Here is a 12,633-nt window from a genome sequence, read left to right on the forward strand (position 1 = left end):
GCCAGCCACCACACCCAGCTAATTTTTGTATTTTTAGTAGAGACAGGGTTTCACCATGTTGGCCAGACTGGTCTGGAACTCCTGACCTCAGGTGATCTGCCCGCCTTCGCCTCCCAAAGTGCTGGGATTATAGGCGTGAGCCACCATGCCTGGCCCATGTAGTCTTTTAGACAGAAGGTGGGACATGAATTTTGTTTTTTGTTTTTGCTTTTGTTTGTTTTGAGACAGAGTTTCACTCTGTTGCCTAGGCTGGAGTGCAATGGCACGATCTCATCTTACTGGAACCTCCACCTCCCGGGTTCAAGCCATTCTCATGCCTCAACCTCCAGAGTAGCTGGGATTACAGACTTGTGCCACCACAATTTTTGTATTTTTAGTAGAGACAGGGTTTTGCCATGTTGGGCATGCTGGTCTCGAACCCCTGACCTCAGATGATCTACCTGCCTTGGCCTCCCAAAGTGTTGGGATTACAGGCATGAGCCACTGTGCCCAGCCAGGTGAGACATGTTTGAAGGCCCTGAGGCAAGAAGAAACTTGGTTTGTTCTAAGTTTCTGAAAGAAAATCAGAGTGACTGGAAAACAGAGGACTTAATGCAGACATTGTAGGGCCTACAGACCATACTAAAGGTTTTGGCCTTTATCCTAAGAGCAATGACTGGTGTTAGGTATCAGAGTTATATTCATATGTTTTATTTTTTATAATGAAAATCACTCAGGTTGTACTGTAGAGATTAGAAGAATACAAGAATAGGTGAAAGCAATATAAATGGAGGAAATGAAGTGACTGGAAAGAAATATAGGGTATACAATTGAAATAACTTGATGAAGAAATTGATATTAGGCAAAAATGAGAGGAAGATATTAAGAATGTGTCCAAAATGTTTGAGTTTCTGCAACTTTGGACTTAGATTTTTTTTTAATTAAAACATTTGTTTCTATTAGATTGCAAAAAAAAAAAAAAAAAAACCCTTTCATCTTGGTATCTTTCTCATATTATAGAAACTTGACCAATTGACTTTTTTTCTTGTTTAAAAGATTTATTTACCTACTATAGTGCTAAATTTTTCCCATTTAGCTTCAGTTTCATCTGGAGTCCGAGGGACATAAAATTAGGTAAGCTTTGATTAATAAGGTAAAATGAGCTTTAATACTCTGGATCCTGTCCAGGTGCAGTGGCTCATGCTCCTGTAATCCGAAAACTTTGGGAGGCTGAGGTGAGGTGAGATGGTGTGTGTGGAGGGTAGGGGAGTGGAGTAATCCCTTGAGCCCAGGAGTTTGAGACCAGCTTGGGGAAAATAGTTACATAGTGAGACCCCATCTTTATATAAAAGAAAGAAAAATAATAACACTGTAGATCCTGCTAAGAAATCCAGGATATGAATTATATTTATATTTCTGTTATTTATTTCTCTTCTATTATCTTATATATTTTCTAAGTCAAGAGTTGCCAACATATGGTCATTTGGCAGATAAAATACATATTCAAGAAATAAAGAAATCATGAAAATCTATAGCAAAAATGAGATGATTGATCTTTTCCTTTTATTCTTTCAATATTGTGTGTTTAGTCCGTAATTTTTAATATACTCATGACACTGATAGATTGTATTACTAGCACATATTAACTGGAGGCCAGAAATTGTTCAGTAGCTATTTAAAAATTTTAGCTGAGACAGAAGGAGTTTTACCCGAAACTCTCACTAGAGAATATCTGTCACAGGATGAAGCACTCACGACAATGAAGGATACTTAAGCAAAATTTATTGCTTCCAGATTGTTAGTCAGTTTCATGTCAGTGATGCAATATTGTTCAAATGTTCCAGTTTAACATTTTAACAAGAAAGTTTGGAGCTGAAATAACCCTTTAACTACACCACTGAAAATGTTCTCAGGAAATCATCAGAGACGTTTTGAGATAAAAAGGCAGGCTATGCTATAATAGAAAGTAGAATAAGTTAAATAACATCTCTAGTGTGATTTTTTTCTGCAATTTGATGTGAGGAACAAAACTCTAACCATAGCCCTCATCTGAATCATAGTGAATTAAATGAAAATGTCTTAAAAGTAAGATATCTCATTAGACTATATCTTGCTTTATGGTAAACAAAGAAGGAAAAAGGATAAATGGACGTTTTCTTCCTAACACAGTGACCTAACTTTCCAATCCAGATGATTGTTTGGCCAGATTCTGAACTATCTGGATTTTTATAAATGAAGCTCAATTTTTTTAAACTGCAGAACAAATATTAAAATCAAATAGCTGCCCACTAATAAAACACTCTAGACAAGAAGACTGCTAATATAAGACTGCAACAACTGTCTATTTAAGGTTAGGATTTACAGAACATTGTTCAGATAGTAAAGGTAGGAAACAAACACCCTCTCTCTGTCAGACACAGGACTAAGAGGAAGCAACTTCCTTGGCTTTTTACCCAATTATTGTCAAGAATGAAAGTTAGTTACTTCCCTAATTATAAACATACTTTGTGTTTTGTTATTTGTGAGCTGAAGACACTATTTTTAAAAAATTAATTTCAATTTAATTTCACAAATGTTTGCTGAACACCTGCTACACAGCCTGCACAATTCTAGGCACTGAGGATACAGCAGAAAACAAAACAGACTTTTAAAAAATCTTGCACATGCATAACACTTTTAACATTTTCAAAGAACTTCTATGGCCATTACTTTATTATTATTTTTTTACAATACTCTTGTAAAGAAAGCACAGAGAGATTAAAATGATTTGTCAAGGTTTAGATCATTAGTTCATAGACACTATCTTAATTCCAGACCTATAACTTTCTTCTGAGTTACAGACCTGTTCTTCATTCATCAACTGATTAGTTTTACTTGGGTGTCTGAATATAGCTAATTATCTCTTGTATTAGTAGCAATGTGGTGCAGAAGTTGTACCTATATTGCCAGAGCTCAAATCCTTTCTGCCACTTAGGTGGCTGAATAATACAGCACCCTAAAACTTAGTGTAGTAAAGAACAATCAACTGTGTATTCTCTCTTGCTTGTTTGTGGTTACAAGGCCAGGCTGTGCTCTAAGTTAGAAGTTGGTTCCAGATCTACTCCACCTGTCTTTCATCTCTTTTGACGAGTAGGCTATCTAGAGCAGGTTCTTCTTTCAGTGATGGCAGAGGCCTAAGGGGAGGACCCATTGCTGCATGCATTGTTTCAAGGCTGCCTGTGTCATCTCCACTAACATCCTATTGGACAAAGCAAATCACATGGACAAGCCCAAAGTCTTTCTCAATAAAGGGATAGAAAAGTACACTCTGTCCACTAGGAGGCCAAAGCCAGTCACATGACCAAACAAAACATCAGTGGGATGGGGAAGGGAGAGGAAGAGAAAGTGGATATTTTTGAAGAATAATCTACCATAGGGGCCTTAACATTTCTTGCCTCAGTTTATCCCTGTGCAAAACTCTCATAAGGTTGCTGTGAGAATTCAGCAAAGCATTTAGGATGCTTGGCACATGGTGAATGCTAAGTAAATAGTAGGCATTACTATTTCTATGTATCTCTGCTCATTAAATGGGATCCCTAGCTCCAGGCCTCTCAAATCCGTGCTGTTTCCTTTCATATCCATCCTCTTTGTCATGGGAAGCGCATTTGTTTGGCCCAAGACAAAATGTTTACACTTTGGTGAGGCTACCTCTAGTGACTGTATCGGTAAAATGACTCATCTATAAGGGAAGGTCTATTAGGTAAATCATACACATTTCCCCTTTTATTTAAGGCACATCTCTTCATTACGTTTTGTGATCCAGAGATTGCAAGCACTCAAATGTTCAGCTTAATAAAGTAAACATTAATATATGAAATGAATTTCTTTTTTGAAGGAAGACAAAAAGGATTGTAATAAAGATAACCTAATTCAAATGTCACCACCTTTGTGAAGTGTTCTTCAACTTCCCTAGGAAGTTAACTTCCTTCCTCTTTAATTGCCAATATATTTTTTCAAAACCTTTATTACAGCATTGACTAGATTACACATGATGTGATTTTATGCCTTTCTCCCTAAGTGAGAACTTCCAAGAAATAGTTTCTTATTTTTGTCTCATTCCTAACATAGCACATGACACAAAGTAGGTGGTCAATAACATTCATTGGCTAGAAATAGGGACAAGACAGAGATGGAACCTAGCAAATAATCATTGGATTTCACTTTTTCTCTACTTCTAACAGTGATGCTCACTAAAAGATACAGTTCATTCTTTGTAAATTATGCCTCAATAAATTTGGGTTTTAAAAAGAGGCTCCCAAAAGCCAAGGGATGAATGCTTTTTACTAATAGAATATGATATTTATAGCAAAATGGATATAAATTATTAATAATATTGCTGAACACTTTTTAAAAATGAACTTTGACTAGTACTAGAAAATTCACATTGTACAGAAGAATTTAGAAGGTAGCATAAAATAGCCTTTTCAACAAATGCTGCTGGAAGAACTGGATGCCCATATGACAAATGAACAGCCATCCTCTCACACCACACACAAAAATTAACATAAAATAGATGATAGACCTAAAGCAAAGCTAAATCTGTGGGATTTCTAGAAGAAAACATAGGAGAAAAATTTTTCTGACCTTGGGTTATGTAAAGATTTCTTAGATAATATGCATGAGCAAATGAAACATAAAATAGAAAACTGATAAATATCTTTAACAAAATTAAAAATGTTTTTTTCCTAAGAAGACACTATTAAGGAAATAAAAAAGACTTACAGATTGAAAGAAAATATTCATAACACATATATATGACAAAACATTTAGAATATACAATGAACAATTACAATTCATTAATAACAAGTCAAATTGCCCACCTTAAATATAGGCATATGTATTCAAACAGTTATGTCACAAAAGAAGATATATAAATAGCACATATACCCACAAAAAGATGCTCAACGTCATTCACCTTTAGAGGGTATGCAGATTAAAACCATGAGATAGTACTGTATATCTATTTAAACTAAAATTTTAACAAGACTAACAATACCAAGTATTGGTGAGAATGGGGGTGCAACTAGAACATACACTCTACCCAAGGGTATGTAAAATGGCACAACCACTTTGCAAAACTCTTTGGCAGTGTCTTATACAGTTAGACATATAATTACCATATGATCCATCAATTCTCCTAAGTATTTACCAAAGAAAATGAAACCCAGTGTTCATATACAGACCTGTTTATGAATGCTTAGATCAAAATTATTTGTATTTAACTAAATGTTAGAAGTTATCTAAATGTTTATCAATGGATACATTAAAAAAGGGGTATACATATATATGTACAATGGAATGCTATTCAGCAATAAAAAGGAATGGACTACTGATACATGCAACATACATGAAAATGTCATGATGAGTGAAAGAAGCTAGAATCAAAAAGTACATCTATATATACATACATATTCTATTTACATAAAATTTTAGAAATTGCAAACTAGCCTTTTATGACAGAAGGCAGGTCAATGTTTGCTTGGGGCAAGGGGTAGAGGAATAGATTAATTAATAGGGGCCATAAGAAATATTTGGGGGATTATGAAAACATTCTGTGTCTTGATTTCTAACAGTAGTTTCATAGATGCATGTATTTGTCAAAACTCAGCAAATTGTATAGTTCATATAGGTGCAGTTCACCATTTGTAAATTATACCCTAAAAAAGTTGACTTATAAAATAAAAAGAATAGACATTTTATCAGCAGATAATATTTATTACAAAATAGAAAAAAGCAATATTGCTGAACACTTATAAAAATATACTTTATTTAGTGCTTAAAAATTAACATTGTACAAAGATGGAGTTAGCAAATATAATTTTTTAAAATAGTCTTACTCTCTGGTCTCATACAGTTCTTACTCCTGCCTCACCATTCCTTCCCCTATTTCCTTAAGTGAAAGGGTGGACATTGCTTTCCCTTTCTCTTTTCCCTTCTCTCTTTATTTCCCTCCCCTCCACACATCGAAAACAAAATCTATTATTTTAGGCACTGCTGATTAGATAAAAGGGTTTTATTTTTTAATATGGGAGAGAATGTTCAGGTATAAAGTTAAAATACTAGAAGTAGTACACGTAATCTCATTAAAACAATTGAAGTACTGACAAAAAAATGAATTAAACATTTCACACACAATCTACAGAATTCAAAGAAAGTACTCCCAAGGTCATGGTAAAACATAAGTGCTTTCAAGAGCTCATGAAATTCAGACCTAACTTAGTATATCTCTGAGGAGACCATTGCTGGTTTCTAGTTGCTTTCCCTCACAATTGGTACATTTTAATCGAAAAGTTGATCTTACATTTGTTTTTCTTTCTTTCTTTCCTACTTAGGAAGTTTACAAAGAACAGAGCAGAGTTTAAAGGTCTATTTCTAAAATAAACTCAGATTTTTCTGCAGTACAACCAAAAGACACAGTTAACCTTTTTAACAAGACAGTCTCTATGAATTCTAGCTAATTTAATTTTTTCAAATTGAGTATTTCAAACGACGAATTTTTTTTTTTTTTTTTTTTTTTTTTTTTTTTTTTTTTTGAGACGTAGTCTCGCTCTTTCGCCCAGGATGGAGTGCAGTGGCACAGTCTCGGCTCACTGCAAGCTCCACCTCCCGGGTTCACGCCATTCTCCTGCCTCAGCCTCCCAAGTAGCTGGGACTAATTTTTTGTAATTTTAGTAGAGACGGGTTTTCACCGTGTTAGCTAGGATGGTCTCGATCCCCTGACCTTGCGATCTGCCCGCCTCGGCCTCCCAAAGTGATGGGATTACAGGCGTGAGCCACCGCGCCCGGCCTCAAACGACTAATATTAAAGGACCATTGTAAACACAGTCACATGAGATTCTTTGGAATTGTAATAGAACCTGCATATCTAGAGATTTCAGAAACATTGCCATATATAAATAAATCTTCCTCTGGCACACATGTACCTATACACATGCCTGCCACACCCATAAATTTTCAAGAGCTGGAATTGGGAAGAAAAAAAAATTATGGGACAATACTAAGTAACCATCAATTTTTAATGGCATTTTTAGTGGACCAATTTAACAGTCCTTTATTTACATTTTTCACCATCCAGTCTTATCCACAATGATATATCATGCATGGAAATATGGGAAAGTTTGCAGCATTTTGAATATACAGCAAAACGCTATTAATATTCTTTCCCATCACTATCAACAGCTTATTTGAATTCTAGAGTTAGTGCAATAAGATATCCACATGCTAACACCCTGCAGATAGCCACCAGTGAATTCAAACAACGGGTCCAAGACTGACGGGAAATATAAAACTTGCTTTCCTGCAAAAAAAAAAAAAAAAAAAAAGCCTTTGAACAATAGAAGTACAATCCTGGCATGACTTCTTGTTGATATTGTTAATTTTCAGCCGTAAAATTACCTGGAATTTTTCCAAAGCTACCTTAAGTTCACAGCCTTCCTCCCATAATACAATTGCATTGTTATTTAAAATTTAATATCTAATTACACAGAAAGTTAAATATTTCAGTAGCTAATAGGAACAACAGTAATAATGACAGCTTATATTAAACACAGAAACATTGTCATCTACATAAAGGTGAAAATGCGTATTACATGCCAGGCACCCTACTAAGAGATTTACATAATTTTTTTTATTTGATTCTTACAAAACCCCCATGGAGTAACTTCTATTAGCTTCAAACTTCACAGATGAAGAAATTGAGACTTGGGAAGATGTTCAGTAAACTTCTTCAAGGTTACTCAGCAGCAGAGTTGAAATTTGAATGCAGATATTCAAACTCTGGAATGCAGTCTTTTTACTACTATGAATTGCAAATATTTGCAATATATAGAGGGAGTGAAAGGTAACTGTCTCTGAACTTTAGGTAAAGAATGTCAGAAATGAGGCACATTTTTTAAAAGACTTTAATTTAACCAGGGGTGCAGGAAATTTGTATTGATGACACCTGTGTCAGATTTTGCACCACTCACTGAGGTCCAAAATTTCATAAGACTGGCAGTCTACTGTCAAAGATATCATAGGCTAATGAAGGAGACAGTTATATAAAAAGTTAAATAAAAAAATGAGTTAAATTTATACTATAGAGGTATGAAGACAGTACTAGAGAAGCACAGAGGAAGTGAGTATTGAAGGGCTTTAGCAGAATCCACACTGCTTTCCCAGAGTAGGTGGTATCTGAACTCATCAATGAGTTATTTTCTTGGCAAATCATCTAACAAATGTGACCCAGACACCTGTAAAACAAGATATAAGATGCAAAAGATTACATACTAGCAGCAGAGCCTATAGCACTAATATCAAGCTCATAATACTGTGTTACAGGAAAGGGGTCCCAATCCAGACACCAAGATAGGGTTCCTGGATCTCACACAAGAAAGAATTCAGGGCAAGTCAACAGTGCAAAGCAAAAACAAGTTTATTAAGAAAGTAAAGGAATAAAGAATGGCTTCTCTCCATAGACAGAGCAGTCCTGAGGGCTGCTGATTGCCCATTTTTATGGTTATTTCTTGATGATATGGTAAACAAGGGGTAGATTATTCATGCCTCCCGTTTTTAGACCATATAGGGTAACTTCCTGATGTTGCCATGGCATTTGTAAACTGTCATGAGGCTGATGGGAGGGTAGCAGTGAGGATGACTAGAGGTCACTCTCGTGGCCATCTTGGTTTTGGTGGCATTTAGCTGCCTTCTTTACTGCAACCCATTTTATCAGCAAGGTCTTTATGACCTGTATTTTGTGCTGACCTCCCATCTCATCCTGTGACTTAGAATGCCTTAACCATCTGGGAATGCAGCCCAGTAGATTTCAGCCTCATTTTACCCAGCCCCTATTCAAGATGGGGTTGTTCTGGTTCACATGCCTCTGACAATAGCATCTAAATAAATTCTTCATAGCCTGAAATTTGTTAATATTTTCCCCTACAGCTTATTTCTGGAGAGTAAATTGACTAAGTATTGAATAATAAATAATAAGAAAAAATGCCATTAAAATAAAAGAAATGGAGTAACATTTACATGGATTGGAAATCAAAAGCATTTTGAAAGAATAGTGATTTGAAGATCCAAGTGAAAAAAAAAGTATTTTGACTCTTGAAAATAGAGACAGTAATTCTGAATTGTTTTTCCTGTAGTGTATATTTCTTTAATTTGAAATATCATTCTGTTTTATTAATTTGGCAATAATTTCTAAATATTTAATGCGACATGCAAAGTATACATTCTTATTCACTCTAAAATGCAGCATAAATTTTATAATCTCTTCATTTTAACTTAATTTATATTGATTTTACTTTTTAATTTAAGCAAAGCTTTTTAAGGTTTGAATCATTTGCTTTTTCTCTCTCAGCAGCTTGCTTTCTATGAATGACAGTTCTGAATATAGAAGCCCTATGTTAGCCATATACTAATCTAAAAGAGGAAGGACTCAAGAAAACCACTGGATACATCCTTCTGCTTTGCATCACTTTCAATCTCCACTTACATTAGCAAAAGAAAGCATGAAAAATAAACCCATTGTTTTATTGTCGGTTTGGAACAAAAGGAAGGCATTAATGCAAACAAGTGGAAATTTTTTTTTTTAAAGAATGGCATCTGACATGGTTTGGCTGTGTCCCCACCCAAATCTCATCTTGAATTGTGCCTTTTACCTTCTGCCATGATTGTGAGGCCTCCCCAGCCACATGAAAATGTGAGTTCATTAAACATCTTTCTTTTGTAAATTGCCCAGTCTCGAGTATGTCTTTATCAGCAGTGTGAAAATGGACTAATACAGCATCTAAGAAATTTTTAATTTTTTTGTCCATTCTCTAACCCATCACTGTAAAACTGTGATTGATCTGGAGAGCTCTCGAGATTTAATGACCAATAATCCTCGTGGCTAAAGTACACTGTTTTATAAGGTGAAGCAAACTGGATCAAGGGCAGTCTGTTCTGAAATTGAACCAAAGCTTTTTAAAAATATGTAAGCCCAAGTAACACACACAAATACCTCAAAATCCAATTTTAATGGCTTAAACAGTAAGAACATTTAATGTCTTATGTGGCTGAAGTCCAGAGGTCAGACTTTAGGCCCACTTAATTCAGTAACTCTGGTTCTGTTTCTTCAGTTTCCTGTCTTGTGCCTTCCTCTGAGTGTTGTATTTTTCCTCAGGCTACACCCTTCATGGTAGTAAAAATGCAATAGCACATCACCTAACCTTACACCAGAGAACAAAAGTAAGGATTCAGGGAGCCATTTTGTGATCAAGGGTGTTTTTTCTCCAGAAGCTTTCAACAAACGTCTCCAATTACCCAGAATTTGGCTACATAGCCATTTCTGACTGAATTTTGTAGCCAGAGACATGCCATGTGCTGATTGGGTTAGGCCTGCATCTCCGAACCAATCACTGGAATTCACCTTCCTTCTTAAACCAAACAGCAAACGCTTAGCGCTTGGGGAAAAGTCAGCTTCTTCTAAGGTACTTGGGCTGCCAGAAGGGATAGTATACAACGGGGTTCTGTTAGAAAGGGAGAAAGGGGCTGGGCGCGGTGGCTCACGCCTGTAATCCCAGCACTTTGGGAGGCTGAGGTGGGTGGATCACGAGGTCAGGAGATCGAGACCATCCTGGCTAACACGGTGAAACCCCGTCTCTACTAAAAATACAAAAAAATTAGCCGGCATGGTGGCAGGCGCCTGTAGTCCCAGCTACTTGGGAGGCTGAGGCAGGAGAATGGCGTGAACCTGGGGGGTGGAGCTTGCAGTGAGCCAAGATGGTGCCACTGCACTCCAGCCAGGGCAACAGAGCGAGATTCCATCTCAAAAAAAAAAAAAAAAAAAAAAAAAAAAAGAAAGGGAGAAAGGGCTGGATGGTAGAGACAATCATTATCAACCATGAAACTGTCCATTTCCTATGCTAAATATTCAACAGAATTTTGAGGAAATTGGTGGGAAAAGGAACTCCCAAGAAGGCAAAGTGTTAGGTATAGCCAACAGTCTGAATGGCTCCCTCTCTATATAGAGATGAAAAAGAATCACAATTAATAATATTCTTGCCAGGTGTGGTGGCACATGCCTGTGGTCCCAGTTACTTTGGAGGCTGAGGCAGAAGAATTTCTTGAGCCCAGGAATTCCAGGCTGCAGTGAGCTATGATTGCACGGGTACACTCCAGCCTGAACTGCAGAGTGAAATCCCATCTCGACCAATCAATCAATCAAATTATTAACCATATGATAAGACATATCTATCATCCTGTTTCCTCTGCATCTAGGGCTTTATGGGCTCAGATTCAAGTTCCCCTAAACACTCTTCTTGGTTTCTACATTAATCTTCTCTCCTATTGGAATTTTCTATAATCACGTGCAGTATATCCATCCATCTCACCATGAGTAAAGGGCTGTTCCTCAAAGGTTTAGTGTACTTTCATGGAACAATTTTATATAAGTTCAGAAACTATTTTGTCAGGCAAGACAGAGATTATCAAAGGACAGATGTATACCAAGTAAGAAGTCCATATACATTGATTTGTAATACATTGATTCGTAAGCTATAGAGTTAGTTTCTAAAATTCCTGGAAAAATTAACTGTGAGATAGTTATTCAGTGTCTTCTTAATACTGAAACCTACTTTAGAAATAAAATAAAAAGCAGAAATATTTCAGATATATGTGGATATCAAACAAATGACATTTTCATCTAGTCGTGTTAAGCTAATGCAATTTTTCCCTACAAATGTTCTTTGTAAGTAAATGAGATATACTGGTTAACCAATAGTATATATATTCTCCCTAATAGTAATAGAGGAACACTACTGTATCTTACTTTTCTACTTTCCCCTTTTAAAATTCCCATTTACTATACTGTACTGACTTCAACATGGTTGTATTAGCTTTCTATTGCTACTGTAATAAATTATCACAAACTTAGTGGTTTAAAACAATATAAATTTATTATCTTACAGCTTTGTAGGTCTGAAGTCCTAAATGTATCTCAATAAGCTAAAATCAAGGTGTCAAGAGGGCTGCATTTCTTTTTGGAAGGTCTAGGAAGGGGATCTATTTTCTTAGCTTTTTTAGCTACCAGAGAATGCCTGTGATTTACAGGCCATCACAGACTTTAAGTGGTGAAGGGGGTCTGTGATGGTTAATACTAAGTGTCAACTTGATTGGATTGAAGGATGCAATGTATTGATCCTGGGTATGTCTGTGAGGGTGTTGCCAAAGGAGATTAAAATTTGAGTCAGTGTGCTGGGGTGGGGAAGGTAGACCACTCTTAATTTGGTGGGCACAATCTAATCAGCTGCCAGCAAATATAAAGCACTCAGAAAAACCTGAAAAGACAAGACTGGCCTAGCCTCCCAGCCTACATCTTTCTTCTGTGCTGTATGCTTCCTGCCTTCAAACATTGGACTCCAAGTTCTTCAGTTTTGAGACTTGGACTGGCCCTCCTTGCTCCTCAAGCTTGCAGGCAGTCTATTGTGGGATCTTGTGATCATTTAAGTTAATATTTAGTAAACTCCCCTTTGTGTGTATACATATAAAATCTTTCTCACATCAAATCACTCCGACACTTACTGTTAAGCTTCCCTCATCCACATTTTATGACCTTTTTTATTACAGTCAGCCTGCCTGGATAATCTAGGA

Source organism: Pan paniscus, chromosome 6 (genome assembly GCF_029289425.2).
Source record: "Pan paniscus chromosome 6, NHGRI_mPanPan1-v2.0_pri, whole genome shotgun sequence".
NCBI classification, from domain to species: domain Eukaryota; kingdom Metazoa; phylum Chordata; class Mammalia; order Primates; family Hominidae; genus Pan; species Pan paniscus.